The following is a 16,845-nucleotide window of genomic DNA, read 5'->3' on the forward strand; positions in this document are numbered from 1 at the left end:
TTTCTCTGTACTTAAAAAAAAATTCCTACACACCATCAAGCAATCTCAGTGCTGTCACAATGATGATCCAATAGGCAAGATTGTTTTGCACTATAATCAAAATTTCACTTTTTGTAAATTTTATTGAACCCTAAAATCTGGACATAAAATACTGAAAATAACATTGTTGGTTCACTATCACTATAAAATTAACAAATTTATTTCAGCAAAATGGTGCTCAAAAGTTCTGATGATAACATTATTAGATGTTGCCAATATTTGAAAAGCCAGTGATAGTAGGATTTAAAACCATGAAAAAAAAATGAAACAATCTAATTCAGGATTTTGTGAAGAATAAGTCACAATTTTTTTTCTCTTGGTTCTCAATGTCTCTGAAACTTATTGAATATAAGCTTATTGAATATTTGTTCTCATATTTACTAGCCATTTTTTTTCTCATGTTATAACAAATAGAATGTAACAGTAGCTGCAGATAAGCAGGGGGGATAGCCTATAAAGGAAATGGGGATTTGTTTTTGTCCCAACTTAACCTTGCACATCCTGTCCATGTCATATTTCTAAAAGCTTTGGGAAGATGGTGGTCATTAAGTGGAAAATAAAAAAAAAATAAGTTGGAAATCAAGAAATAAAAAAGTGGCAGCTCTATTTGTGTGTACCAAATTAGATGCAAACATATTTGCTGGATTATTTCATATGTCTGGATTTTTCTAAGTGCCAAATATAATGAAGAACATAATGAAGACACACAAATTGTACTGAATTTAATGGGGAAACAATTATTATATTAAAGAATAACAGATCCCAGAAATATTAAACCTAAAAAGAGAATTCAATTCAGCAGAAATCAAACCACTATTTAGAGTGAGGAAATACATGGTGTTCACGCCTTGGAACAAAAAGATCAAGTGAGGTAAAATGTGTATAATATTATCATGGTCAAATAAATACAAACTATATTTTGACATATATAAATAAGAGGACTGATGGCAAAGTACACAAAATAATTCTACTGTAAATAAATGCTTGTGGTGGGGAGAACAAAAAGAAATAAATATGATCATAATGCTGTGTTTTATATTTCTTTTAAGGGACTATAAAAGAAAAGACTCTTTAGGTAGACTTAAACTTAATAGATTTTGATGTACTTGATATCCAAATGAATAGCAAAAATTTAGGTTCACAAATACTTTAGAAGTATGCTTGATTAATTCAAATTCTTTGTACAGGATTTATCACAAATAGTGGAGGTCTTTTTCTTGGTATTTTATCATTCTATAGGAACCATCAGCATTCAAGCTGTCCATCATCTATTACCCATTGCTCTTAATTAATTATTGGCCCATTTCCATTTCTGATCATACACTTACTGGGTAATACTTTTTATAATACTTTTTTTTGTGCAAATCATTGCTGGTAATATGCTGTAGCCTATTTAATCTGAATGTTTTTCCACTATAATCTTCACAGAGAGGCAGATAAGAAAGTTGGACTTGATGAGATGAGTTTAAATCCCACCACAAATATTTCCTGCAACCATGAGCAAATAGCTTCTCTTTTTCATCTATAAAATGAGGGACAATATTACTTGCATTATCTACTACACAAGATTGTTGCAAAGAGAACATCTTTAAGTGGAACATATATGTAAGCAGTTGTTATATTATTATCTACAAACATGTATGTTCTAATTCTCTCAGAAAACAGTATATGCAACTATTTTTTTCTTTTTACAACATCAGTATTATGATATTTAACTGAGTCTTCAAATCCACCATAGTTTTCCAGAAAGGTGACTAAAGTTTTCTACAACTGGGGCATACAGGACTGTTAACTTGTCTGCAAACACTTTAGAGTAGACAGTGAAGCACACAGATGTGGGAGGATACAAACTGTTAAACATTTAATATAAACAAACATTTAAATTTTAAAACATTTTAAACATAAGTAATATTCTCTCAACTGAAGTTGTACAACTTTTTAAGTCATGAAAAAGGAAGCTACAATTCCCCTAAATTTTTATTAAACATAATCTTTCCTGCAAGTGCCCTAATTTCATCTAAGGCTATCGCCAAAGAACTCAGATCTCCTCCTAAAGAACATCTTTCCAAAGATGCTGCTAACAGTGTTTAGTGCCCTTTATACCAAAACCTAGATAAGGAGGATCTATGTACTGTAACTCTTGGGTAAAGAGCACACAGAAAAATCAGTTGAAGTGAAACAGCTTCCAGAGATTATTCTTCCTGGTCACATGACAACTCTGAATTTCATTCATCTCACTAGAAATAGTCTACGGCCAGTTTCTTAGGGATAAGCCAATCATTTGTCCCCTGCTTGGTTAATCCATTCTTCATTCTGTTAACCCATAAGCTTCAACAGCTAGAAAAATCAGATATAAAAATGTAATTGTACTTTACATGATCAACTTGAAAATATACCATGTGTCAAATTCTGTTACAATAAATATAAATTTCTGTATAACAGAAAGATGTCCAAATTCTAGCTGATGGCTTACCTACTTCAATAGCTAACACAAAATTTCAGTGCAACTTTCTGGACAGTACCTTGAAATTCACATTAAAATAATCTGACCTGAATGTGAATTCATCAGTTGACCTGCAATCGTAAAATAAAGTTTAGAAAACACTTACTGTCCTGTAAGATCAGTTTAAAATATAACAATGTATTAAAAGAACAGACCATAAAGTGGTAACAAAATGTTATGGCTAATTTAGTCACTTTTTTTTTCTAAGAAGCCCTGCTACTTTACAAAATGGAAGTGAATCCACATTAGTTGTGCAGACTGTAGGATCAGAGATTTTTAGAGGGGACTTTAGAAGCTACCTGATCTAACACTTTCATGTTACAGATCAATTGCTCAACAAATATTTGTTATGCATCTATTATGTGCTAGGCACTAACAACAACAAAAAGAAATAGTCCCTGCTCTCAAGAAGCTTACATTCTACCTCTCTCTCTCACACACAGACACACACACACACACACAGAATAAAATAAAATAAATACAAGATATTTATTTATAAAGGATAGAATGTACTAGCATCTTAGTGGGGTAGGAACTCAGGAAACATCTGTGTTAGAAGGTGGTACTTAAGATGGGTTTTGAAGGGAGTGAGAGATTCTATGAAGCAGAGTACAAGCATGGAAGACAGTGACAGGAGAGCTGTACAAAGGAACTGAAGAACAGAGAAAAGGTCAGTTGGGCTAAACCACAGACTACATGAAGGGTATTAGGGTATAATAAGGCTGGAAGGATAAGTTGGGGCCAAGTTGTAAAAGAGCTTTGAATGCCAAATAGTAGAGTTTATATTTTATTCTAGATAGAGAGCTAGTGGAATTTGAGTAGGGGGAATGACACATCTAGGAGGAAAATCACCTTGTCAGCCAAGTGGAGGATGGAATGCAATGACGAGAGGAAGGGAGATCAATTAGGAGGCCATTGCAAGAGTTCAGTTGAGATGCGATGAGGGCCTGAACTTAGGTGGCAGCCATGTAAGTAAGTAATAAGGGGATAGATAGATGTCAGAGATGATGTAGAAGGTACAAGTGGCAAAAGTCAGCAACTAACTGAGTACATGATAAGTAAGGAAAGAAGGAAACAAGCCTACTAAGAGCCAGGCACTTTGCTAAGCCCTTGATCCTGGTGGATCCTCACAAAAATCCTGGGAGGTAAGTAGCTATTATTAGCATCCCTTTTTATAGTTGAGGAAACTGAAGCACTGGTTAAGTGATTTGCCCAGGGTCATATAGCTAGTTAAATATCTAAGGCTTCCGGACTAGAGATTCGGTACTCTTATCTACTGTGCCATCTAGCTGCCTCATGCAGGTTATAAATATGAAAGATAGTAGTTTCCTTATCAGAAACAAGAGAAGTTTAGTGTGGAGAGGGTGTTGGAGGAAAGATACTGAGTTCTGTTTGTGACATGCTGGGTTTGAAGTCCAGAGACATTAAGGTGTAAGTGTAATCCAACTAAGCAGTGAGTGGTAGATCTAGGATTCAAACTCTGGTCTTGGGTTCCAAATTCAGTACTCTTTCTACTCAACCTTACGACTTTTAAGATTACCAAGACATTAAGTAAATGTGAATTTGTAATTTTGTTTTAGGTTCTTATCTGTTCAAACTGCTCTACATTCCTTAGCATCTAATCTGAGGTTTTAGTAAAGAAAGTTTTTTAGTGGAGTCAAAACAGATAAACTCTACTTAACTAAAGTATTTATTAAGTGCCTACTACATGCCTAACATTGTCTTAGGTGTTAGAAAGTTTAAGAACTATAAGACAGCATTTCAAGATGCTTACAAGATACAGTGATGAGGCTAATCCAATAAAAATGATAAGCAATATATGCGTTTGAAAACTGGGAAAAGAAGAGAAAGAATTACAGTTTGGGGAAAGTGAGGGAAAGAATAGGTTATGGCACTGGTCCTGCAACAGCGAAGAGATAGATTTGTATTTTTAGAAGCAGAAAGATGAAATAGCTAGACTGGAATCAGACTATAGAGGGCCTTGAAAGGTTGGTAGGAATATTTGTTACTTTTTGTCATTTTAAACACACAGACACAGCTCTTCCTGTAACTTGATACCCTCCCAACTATCTATCCCACATCTTTCCTTATTTCATGACTAAAACAGAACTCCTCTTTCCCACAAAACCCATGCCTCATCAAAGATACAACGGTATAACCATTCAAGCCCTTTATAACCTGGCTCCAATCTAACATAGCTTTCCAGATTCATTACACATTATTCCCTTTCATCATCTCTATGGTTCAGTTATACTGTTCTTACTGTTCCTCACACATAATACTCCAGTTTTCATTTCTATATCTTTGAACAGCCTATCCCCCATACTTCTTCTCCTGGTCTCAAAGACCAGTGGAACAAATCCTCCCAAACTTTAATTTCTTCCCCTCTAATTACCTTGTATTCAATGTATTTAATTTATTTATATATGTTGTACATATACATGTTGTATTCCCTGATAAAAAAAATATATTCCTTGAGTTTGGGATGTTTCTTTGTCTTTCTAATCAAAACACCTAGCAGAGTACTTGGCACAATTAAAAGGTCCTTAATAAATGTTGATTAATAGCTGAATCTCACAAAAATGTCTACATTCATTTGCCTTTATCTCTTCTTATTCATTCCTAAATATCTTACAATCTAGTTTCCACCCTAAAGCTAATTAAATTACTCTCACAAAGATCATTACTATCTTTTCTCAGTCTCTATCTTCCTTGGCTTCTATAGAATCTGATACTCCTGGTTACCTGTCAGGAAAAAAATAAACTTCCTAACAACTACAAAGAGTGAAATGGGTTATCTAAGGAACTGTTAATTTTCCTTCTTTCTAAATTTTTCAGCAGAGGCTGGATGACCACTTTTCAGGTATATTACAGTGGGGATTTCTTTCAGGTATGGGTTGGAATAGACAGCCACTAAGGTCTCTTCTAACATTCAAATTCTATGACATGGATTTGAATCCTATTTCTGTTATTTACAATCTAAATGACTGGGGCAAGTCCTGTAATTTCTCTGGGTTTCAATTTTCTAATACATAAAATAGGAGAATTGTATTAGATGCCTGCTAGAGCTCCTTCTAACTCTAAATCTATGATCTTAGATTAGAAGGGCTGGACTTGGTAAACAGTGGTCAAAATATGGGAGAGGGTAGCAAAGAAACAATATAGTATGAAAAAAACACTAATCCTATAGACAGGTGACCTCGGCTTAAATCCCACCTCTGACATGTATAAAGTGAAGGGGTATAATGGTAAGGAGATCTGAAGACCTTCCCTGCCCCTTAATGGTACTCACTTGGAGCCCAACAAGAGAAGCTTGCTTAGGGGAAGCTTATTTTTCAGGAAGACCCACACCTTTTGTTACTTTGTAATTAGGCAGTGGGTCACAAAGGTTGTGATGTACTCTGACCCTGGAGAAGGCTATATCTATATAAATATATATACCCTAGGGTGAGGTTTTGTTTTGGGGCTCATTTATGAAAAGAGTTGTGTAAAATGGCCAGATGAGACTTTGAGTAGCCATTGAGCCCCTGGCTTTGAAAAGAGATGAGACAAGAATCCAGTATGGAACTTGATTTCTATCATTCTTTCTGTCACACTACATTGTCCCAGATTTGCAAGTTGTTAGGTTGAGAGATCAAGTTATAAGGGTGAATTTCCCAAGAAAAACAGGTGTAGAAGGCTGTAAAACATGTTGTTAAGTCATAACCCCATCGGGTTTTCTTGGCAGATACTAGCCTGATTTGCCATTTCCTTCTCCAGCTCATTTTACAGATGAGGAAGATGAGGCAAACAGAGTTTAGGTGGCTTTTGCTGGGGCAAACAGCTCACCAAGTGTCTGAGGATGGAATTAAACTCATGAAGAAGGAGGAAGTCCTCCTGATTCCAAGCCCAGTGCTCTATCCACTGTGCCACCTACCTGCCCCATAAAACACTTAGTCACAGTGTGTAAGAGGAGATACCAACACTTTTAATCTATTCTGAGATGAATTTATTATCTTTCTGTAGAACCCACCAAAGATACCAAATGGTGGTTTAATTAAACAAGCTGCACATCTAGTTTAGCTCTGTGTCATGGTCTGGTCTATATTTATCATTCATCTATTTTATTTTTTCAGTATGGGTGGTTAGACTTTGGTGATACAGGTTTTTCTGAGGAGGTGTAGAATACTGGGGCTTGCTGAAATAACTACAGAGTCACTTGTAAATAAGAGTATTTGGAAAACCTTGATGTCAATAGGTTTGTTTGGCGCTTATACATGATAATTACCATGATATTAGAAAAGAGGTGAATTTTTAAATGCATTTTTATTAAAGTAGATTGACTTCTTTCCAAATAAACTCTAACAGACCAGCTTTTCAAAAATTAGAAAAACTAGAGGTGAATATACAACTACGACCTTGTCAGAAATAAAATAATTAACAGTAACATTGAGCCAACATTGTCTAAACAACTGCAATGTAAAGGTTTCAGATTATTTTGATTTTGTATAAGTATTTTTCTTCATTTTTGAGACAACAGCTATGTGTTCCTTTTGGCTGTCTGCCTTCATGGGGAAGTGAATTTAAATCTGAGGGGATTATGGAGTGGGGGAAAGGGAGCTTAGCACAGATAAATCCTTAATTTTGTGAAGTGTATACCAGGGAGAGAGAAAAAAAAACATAAACCAATATTCTTAATATTGATACAAAAATGCTGCCCTTACATCTCTGGTAAAGAGACTGTGCAATAGTACAGACAGAAGATGGACTGTCATGTGAAGTTTACTCCATTTTTTGTAGACAATATTGATTTTTATGTTTAATGTGCAATTTCTTTAATGTCAAAGAATGAAGTGAGCTCCAGGTGAATACTAAAACATGCATTTATTCAAGGGAGAAGATTGATAATAACCTTTTTTCACAAGTATTTTGTTGAATATTTAAGCAACACTGCTAACTAATCAAATTAGTATAGTATGGTTTGGGGTAGTGTGACATAAAAGGTTGAAAGTGTTGAAAGTCAAGGGTGTTGAAGTCAGGAAAACTTGGGTTCAAGTCCCACCCCTGTCACATAATGGCTGTGTGAATATAGGCAAGTTACTTAACCTTTCGGTGCTCTTGGCAATTTTTTTTTTTTGCAGGGGGGAGGGCAGGACAACTGGAGTTAAGTGACTTTTCCAAGGTCACACGGCTAGTAAGTGTTAAGTGACTGAGGTTGGATTTGAACTCAGGTCCTCCTGACTCCAAGGCCAGTTCTCAGCAACCCTCTAGGCAATTTTCTTTTCTTTTTTTAATTTTCAATCTTTTATTTGTGTGTTTTTAGTTTTCAACATTCATTTCCACAAGATTTGGAGTTACAAATTTTCTCCCCGTCATTCCCCTAACCCCACCCCAAAATAGCAAGCCTACTGGATGCCCCTTACCCCAATCTGCTCTCTCTTATTTTCTTCCCCATAGTCCCTCGTAGGGCAAGATGGATTTCTATACCCCAGTGCCTGTATATCTTATTTCCCAGTTGCAATTCTAAAAAACAATTTTTTTTAACATTTGTTTTTAAAACTTTGATTTCCAGATTCCTTCCCTCCTTCCCTCCTCACCCACCCCCACTGGGAAGATAAGCAATTCAATACAGGTTGAACATGTGTAGTTAAGCAAAAACATTTCCCTAGTAGATATATTGTGGAAGACTAACTCTATTTCTCTCCATCCTATCCTGCACCCTACTTATTCTATTTTCTACTTTGACCCTGTCACTTTTCAAAAGTGTGTGCTTCTAACTACCATCTCCCCCAATCTTCCCTCCCTTCTATCATCCCCTTCCCCTGCTACTTTCCTGTAAGATAAGATACCCAATTGAGTGTGTGTTATTTCCTCCTTAAGCTAAATTAACTGAGAGTAAGGTTGACCCATCCCCTTTTGCCTTCCTGATCTTCCCCTCCATTGTAACAGTTTTCTCTTGCCTCTTTTATATGAGATAATTTACTCTATTCTCTCTCTCCCTTTTTCTTTCTCTCATTATATTTCTCTCTCACCTCTTAATTTTATTTTTAGATATCATACTTTCCTATTCAGCTGATCCTGTGCCCTCTATGTATACATGTACACAAATATACACACACTCACATATGTATTTATACACACATACATGCTCCTATATATATACATATATATGTATATATTCCCTTCAACTGTTTTCATACTGATAAAAGTCTCATGAGTTACAATTATTGTTTTTCCATGTAGGAATGTAAATAGTTCAACTTTAATACGTTCCTTATGATTTCTTTATTCTGTTTACATTCTCATGCTTCTCTTGCTTCTTGTATTTGAAAGTCAAATATTCTGTTCATTGAATGACCATATTTTCCCTACTCATTTTTTCTGTGTAGGTGATTCTTGGTTTGAATCCCAGCTCCTTTGGCCTCCAGAATATCATATTCCAAGCCCTCTGATCCCTCAATGTAGAAGCTGCAAGATTTTGTGTTATCTTGATTGTGTTACCACAATACTCAAATTGTTTCTTCCTGACAGCTTGTAATATTCCTTGAACTGGGAGTTCTGGAATTTGGCTAAGATATTCCTATGAGTTTCTTTTTTTATTTTATTTTTTAAAAATATTTTTTGTTTATTTTTTTCATTTTTCAAATGCATTATTAACTTCTGATTTACATCATTCATTTCCGCCAGATTGTGAGTTATAAATTTTCCCCCCGTTTTTCCCCTACCCACCGCCCCAAAATAGCAGTCTCACAGGATATCCCCTCCTCCAATCTGCTCTCTCCCGTATCTTCTCCCATTGCCCCTTTGACTTTTCCGGTAGAGCATGGTAGATCTCTATGCCCCAATGCCTGTATATCTTATATATTACATGTAAAATAGTATTAATAATAGTATATATGTATATATATATATATATATATATTTAAACATTTGATTTTAAAACTTTGAATTCCAGATTCATTCCCTTCCTCCCTTTATCACCCACCCTTACTCTGAAGATAAGCAGTTCAGTATAGGTTGTACATGTGTAGCTAAGGCAAAACATTACCATAGTAGATATATTGTAAAAGACTGACTATATTGCCCTCTCTCTTATCCCACCTCCCACTTGTTCTATTCTCTATTTTGATCCCATCCCTTATCAAAAGTGGGTGCTTCCAACTTCCCTCCCCCTTAGCCTGCCCTCCCTTCCATCACCACCCTCTCATCCCCTTCCCCTCCTACTCTCCCGGAGGGTGAGATAACCTATATACCTATGTGTATTTCATTCCCTCCCTGAGCCAAATTCAATGAGAATAAGGTTGACCCATTCCCTTTTGCCTTCCTACTCTTCCCCTCTATTGTAACCATTTTCCCTTGCCTCTTCTATATGAGATAGTTTACCTCATTCTGTCTCTTCCCATCTCCTCTCATTATATTCCTCTTAAGGATCATCCCTTCCTATTAAATTGGTCCTATGTCCTCTAATCTATGTATACCTGTAAACATATATACACACATTCACATATGGATTCATATGCCTGTATACTCTCTGATATAGACACACACATACATATATATTTCTATTTCCTTCAACTATTTTCATACTGAGAAAAGTTTCATCAGTTACAATTATTGTTTTTCCATGTAGGAATGTTAATAGTTCAACTTTAATAAGTTCCTTATGATTTCTTTTCCCTGTTTACCTTCTCATGCTTCTCTTGCTTCTTGTATCTGAATGTCAAATTTTCTATTCACCTCTGGTTTTTTCAGCAACAATGCTTGAAAGTCCTCTTTTCCAATGAATGACCATATTTTCCCCTGAAACATAATACTCAATTTTGCTGGGTAGGTGACTCTTGGTCTTAATCCCAGCTCCTTTGCCCTCCAGAATATCTTATTCCAAGCCCTTCGATCCCTCAGTGTAGAAGCTACCAGATCCTGAGTTATCCTGATTGTGTTTCCACAATATTCAAATTGTTTCTTCCTGGCTGCTTGTGATATTCTCTCCTTGGTCTGGTAATTTTGGAACCTGGCTATAATATTCCTAGGAGTTTTCTTTTGGGGATCTTTTTCAGGAGGTGATCGGTGCATTCTTTCAATCTCCATTTTGCCCTCTGGTTCTAAAACATCAGGACAGTTTTCCTCAAGAATTTGTTGGAGGGTGATTTCTAGGTTCTGTCTTTGATCATGGCTTTCACGTAGTCCAACAATTTTAAAATTATCTCTCCTCGATCTATTTTCCAGGTCAGTGGTTTTTCCAATGAGATATTTCCTATTGCCTTCTATTCTTTCATTTGTTTGGATCTGTTTAACAGCATCTTGATTTCTCATAAAGTTATTAGCTTCCATTTGCTCCAATCTAATTCTGAAGAAATGATTCTCCTCAGTGAGCTTTTGAGATTCTTTTTCTATCTGGCAAATTTGGCTTTTTAAGGCATTCTTCTCCTCATTGCCTCTTTGAGCCTCTTTTGCCATTTGAGTTAGTCTATTTTTTAAGGTATGATTTTCCTCAGTCAGGCTGCTGACTCTCATTTTGTAATTTTCTTGCATTGTTCTCATTTCTCTTCCCAATTTTTCCTCCACTTCTCTTATCTGCTTCTTAAGGTCCTCTATGGCCTGTAACCAGCTTGTATTTTCCTTTGAAGTTTTTGGTCCAGGAGTTCTGACTTCACTGTCTTCCTCCTGTTCCATGCTCTGATCCTTTTTGTACCCAAAATAGGAGTCTAATGTTGGGTTCTCCTGTTTGCTTTGCTTCCTTTGCCTGGTCATGTAGCCACTCAGTCACTTGACTTTTGGGCTTTTTGTCACAGTAAGACTCTGCTACCAGACGGGGGAGCTTTGTACCAAACAATGGGGTTTTCTCAGCTGCTGGAGGTATTAGTTAGGTGCCCTCTCTGAAGCCTCCACATTCTCTGGTAAGCTGGTCACACACCCCAGGACATCCACCCTAGACAGCAATCCAGATCCAAGCAGGTTAAAGCAAGAGCGATTACCCCTCAGACTGGTCGCTTGGTCCCCCTACACTCTGCAGGCTAGGAGCTGAAGTTGCAGCCCTCAGTAGCTTCTCACCCCAAGGGAAAAAGCCAATGCACTTCCAACTAATGAGTCCCAAAGTCCACGCTACACTGACCTCTCACTTTGTCCTTAGCATCTATGTGTTGATAATTCTCAACCGCCACAGCTGCTGGTGATCTGGAGTTACTCCAGCCGGCAGCTGGTCAGGCCTACCCTATGGCTAAAACCTCTGGCTCACACAGGGCTAGGGTTGGCTCCCAGAGTGCTGCACTAGCCGATTCCTGCTGGCCTGCATTCAGAGGGAGGTTAGCTTCTCTGTGTCATTTTGTGGGTTCTGTAGCTCCAAAGTTTGTTCAGAGTCCCCTTTTACATGGATTGGAGTTGGTGAGAGCCGGAGCTGTGAGGAGGTCCTGTCTCTACTCCGCCATCTTGACTCCCCCTAGGAGTTGTCTTTTTGGGATCTTTTTCAAGAGGCAATTAGTGAATTCTTTCAATTTCTATTTTTCCCTCTGGTTCTAAAATATCAGGGAAATTTTCCTTGAGAATTTCTTGAAGGATGATTTCTAGGCTCTTTTTTTGATCATGGCTTTCAGGTATTCCAATAATTTTTAAATTATCTCTCATGGATCTATATTCTAGGTCAGTGTTTTTTTCAATATTTCATATTGCCTTCTATTTTTTCATTTGTTTGGATCTGTTTTATAATAGTATCTTGATTTCTCATAAAGTCATTAGCTTCCATTTACTCCAATTTAATTTTGAAGGAATTTTTCTCTTCAGTGAGTTTTTGAAATTCCTTTTCCATCTGGCCAATTCAGCTTTTTAAGGCATTCTTCTCCTAATTGTTTTTTGGGCCTCTTTTGCCATTTGAGTTAGTCTATTTATTAAGGTGTTATTTTCTTCAATATTTTTTTTGGGGTCTCCTTTAGCAGGCTGTTGACTTTCTTTTCATGACTTTCTTGCATCATTCTCATTTCTCTTCCTAATATTTCCTCTACTTTTCTTACTTGATTTTCAAAATCCTTCTTGAGCTCCTCCATGGCCTGTGACCAATTCATATTTTTCTTGGAAGATTTTGATGCTGGAGTTTTGACTTTGTTGACTTCTTCTGGTTCTATGTTTTGATCCTTTTTGTCCCTAAAAAAGGATTCTATGGTCTGATTGTGCTTCCTCATCTTGCTAGCCAATTACTTTACTTTTGAGCTCTTTGTCAGGGTAGAACTCTGTTTCCAGAGAGGAGCGAGCTGTGTCCTAAATTGCTGGGGCTTTCGCAAATGTTGTCAAAGGTCTGAGGAGGGTGCCCTCTCTACAGCCACCACAAGCTCTGGCACACTGGCATTTCTCACCCCAGGACCACTGCCCAAGACAGCAAAACCAGATCTAAGTAGGTCAAAGCAAGAGTGATTACTCTCTGAATGGTTGCTTGATCCGCCTATGACCTGCAGGCCAGGAGCTCCGGATGCAGCCACATGGCAGCAGCTGCAGCTGCCATGCCTCTGCCACCTCTCGCCCCAGAGGCAGGGGCTGGACCAGCTCTTCTGTCATCCAGTTTCAACAGAGTTCCCCACTGACCTCTTACTTTATTTTTGGCATTTATGGGTTGAGAAGTCTGATAACCACCACAGCTACTGGTGATTCACTCTCCTGAACTCTGCTCTGGCTGGTCTAGGCCACTGGTCATGTCTGCCCTGTGTCCAGGCCTGCAGCTTACATGGGACTATGCTCGGCGCCCAGATCAGTGCAACAGATCCTTTCTGTCAGCCTATTGGACTGCCTTCAGTGGAAAATTTGTTTCTCTGTCACTCTGTGGGTTCTGCAGCTCTAAAATTTGTTTATAGTAATATTTTATAGGTATAGGAGATGGTTGGTATAGGAGCTCATGGACATTCCTGCTTCTATCCCACCATCTTTGCTCTGCCCCCCCCTAATTTTCTAATACTATAAATTGAAAAGGAGGTACCAACTGGCACTGGTAGAGGGAGTTTCCTCACCCTATATGAATGAATTCACAGGTCTCATTCCTCTCCCCATAGCTGAGGAAAAATGGGACTCAAAGATGTCTTTTTATTTTTTAAGTTTTCAAGATAAATGTGTTAAATCCAAAAGAAACTATTTAGGCATGACTATAAACTAATAAACGCTACTAACATTTTCCTGAAGACTAAATTCAAAGATACCAAGTAATCTTTGTATTTGAATAGAATCTGTGCAGAGTTAAATACACAGAATTGAATTCTTGAATTATTTACGTATTATTGCTACCAATAATATAACTATTTCTTAAATTTTCTCCTCTTTCTTCATTCATTCACCAGTCTCTGATGAAGACCTCCTACATAGAGGGAATACATATGACAAGTCAGGGATGAAAAAAGGGATAAAGATTCCTAATAGATCCCAGGTCACAGTTTTGAAATGGCTGCTTAACTGCACCCTAAAATGAAAAACAAACATTAATGTGACTTATGAAACCACTTTTTAAAATGCCAATCTAATAGCAGAAGCCGGCTTGCTCCTTTAGTTACACATCTGACTTTTACCCAGCTCAGTGTATGTATTTTCTACTTTAGGACTTCGGCCAATAGTTATCTTCCAACAATTTTAGTCATATTATAAAAACCAGAAAAAAATATAAGCACACACTGTAATCTTTAGACATTATCTATCTATTTACATTAACCTCAGTGATGATATAAGCATTATTTGAACAAGAAGAGGAAGAGACACCAATTTATAGAGCCAAATATCTTTTCTTGTTTTTTTTTTTGAGGACAACTGGGGTTAAGTGACTTTCCCAAGGTCACACAGCTAGTTTTTGTATTAAGTGTCTGAGGTCGGATTTGAAATTTTGTATTAAGTATCTGAGTTCGGGTCCTCCTGACTCCAGGGCTGGTTGCTCTATTCACTGTGCCACCTAGCTGTCCCTAGAGCCAAATTTCAATGAGCCTTCTTTCAAAGGATGAATATTTTATTAATCAGAAAAATGCAAGCTTCCAATGTGAATGATTATATAGGAAATATTTGTAGAGAATTCAAATTATCTTCAAATACAGCTATCTTTAAAAGCAAATAATTCTTTACCAATTTTGACTTCAATGACTTAGAAATCCATATCTAAAATTGGTAGAATTAGTTATAATTATATTTTCTTTGATCATTATCTGAGGAACAATAAAATAAGAATGAAAATTAAAAAACTAATGTTTTTAATTTAAAATAAGTTTATAATTAATAATTATAAATTTATAATTGCCTAAATAGTGCATCTATGACTTAACACTGTGCCATGCACTTAATGCTAATAAGCACTGAGACCTGTCTAAGTAAATGAGTAAGATACACTTAAGTTTCAAATATTTTTAAGTAGCTCATTGTCCAGGAAATCATTAAATCAATAAACTGCATAGAACTCTTTCTCAATTAAAAGAATCTGTGGATTGGTTTTCAATAGAGTTTGTAATCTAGTTGTAGGTTCAAGATATTTAGATAAGTTTTTGGTAATTATCAGCAAAAGGACACTAGTATATGAGAGATCAATATAGGCTTGTTGTAGGAAGTGATACTTGAGCTGAGTTTTTCAGAAATTAGAGATTATACAATGTGTAAGTGAAGAGAGTGTACTATAGGCATGAAAGTAGGAAAGAAAATAATAAACATTTATATTGCATCCACAATATGCCAGATACTGTGCTAGGCCCTTTTTACAAATACTATCTTGTTTGATCCCTGTAGTAAATGATCTGTAAGGTAGAAGCTATTATCCCCATTTTACAGTTGAAGAAACTGAGACAAACAGAGATTGTGACTTGCCCAGGGTCTTACAGTTATTACATGTCTGAGGCTGGATTTGAACTCAGATCTTCTTGACTCTAGGTCCACCACTCTGTGCAACTAACTGCCTCTTAAATGCAGAATAGCCTGTATAATGCTACGGAGAATAAAGACAGAACACTGTATATAGATAACAGCAAGATGGCTGTCACTGGAATGCAGTTTATGAGGGAAAACTGGGTTGAAGCCAGACTGTGAAAGATTTTAAAAGCTAAAGAGGAGTCTGTTATCCTCAAGTCAAGAAGGAGTAATTAGAGTTTTAGAAATATTGATTTGGCAGCTCTGTGGAGTATAGGCAAAGCCCAAACATGAAAAATTAGTACTTCTAAATATTTAAGTCTCTCTTTACTTTTGTAAAGAGAGATTTGTGGTAGTATTTATATGACTTCTGGGTGTCTTCACAGCTAAACTTCCAAATACTTTACACATTCTGTATTTTTTTAAAATGAAATTCCCTGTTCCATCACTTCTTGGTTTTTGTTTTTTGAGGTTTTTTTTGGTATGCAGACTGAAAAAATTTTATTACCTTAAATAATTCATAAATTGTTTCAATTTTCTTTGGTTAAATTCCTATGATTCTGTAAGTAAATGATAAAAATGACCTATTTTCCTCTTTACCTAACTTATTCTGTCGATTTACATTTCTTCTCCTTCTTGCTGTTTTAGCATTTCAAGAAATACATAAGACAGGGGTGACAATGACATTTCTGGCTTTAGTCCTGATCTTACTGGAAAGGACTCCAGCATTTATCTCCATTATAGATAATATATGCTCTTGGTGTTAAGTAAATGCTATTTACCATAGTAAGGAAAAGTCCATTCTTATGGTTTCTAGTGTTTAAGAAATATGTAACCAACTACTGTATTTTGAAAAAAGCTCTTTCAGCATGTATTAATGATTATATAATTTTTATTGGTTTTGGTTATCAATATAGTCTAATTTATAATTTTCTTAATATTGAATCATTCTTGCATTCTTGGTACAAATTCAACCAGAACATAGAGTATAATTTAAAAATACATTCTCATATTAATTTTGCTAATAGTTATTCAATATTTTCCCCTGATATTCATTAGTGACATTGGCCTATTTTATTCTTTTTCTGCTTTGGTTCTTCCTCTTTTAGGCACTGACAATTATTTGATAGGATTGCTTCTTTTTGAAAATAGAAGCATGTAATAATAGAATTAATTGTTCTTTGTGCATTTGATAAGAATTCTCATCCATATCCATCTGATCTTGGTCCCTCACCCATGCCTACACCTTCATCCTCTTAGGGAATTATTCCTTTTTTTGAGATGGGGTTATTCAAATTGATTTATTTCTTCTTCCTCTGTTCTAAATTCACCTTATTCATTTTTGATACTGGCAAGTTGGTTTTCCTCTTTTTTATTGATATTAGCTAATGGTTTATCTGCTTAATTGGTTTTATCAACTAAATGGGTTTTTTTTTCACTTTGATCTCTCCTTTATTTTCGAGATTTCTAATTTTGTG

At 36.1% G+C, this 16,845-nt stretch overlaps 1 protein-coding gene across 10 annotated transcripts in view; it reads right to left on the reverse strand.

Annotated features, from left to right (window-relative positions):
• The window catches only part of TNRC6C (trinucleotide repeat containing adaptor 6C), a 280,735-nt gene that overhangs the window by 142,110 nt on the left and 121,780 nt on the right, over nucleotides 1-16,845 (reverse strand). The window lies entirely within an intron of this gene.

The sequence above is a fragment of the Petaurus breviceps genome, unplaced genomic scaffold (genome assembly GCF_028583685.1).
Source record: "Petaurus breviceps papuanus isolate PSGF00001 unplaced genomic scaffold, PetGlider_PUasm1.0 90925, whole genome shotgun sequence".
Taxonomy (NCBI): domain Eukaryota; kingdom Metazoa; phylum Chordata; class Mammalia; order Diprotodontia; family Petauridae; genus Petaurus; species Petaurus breviceps.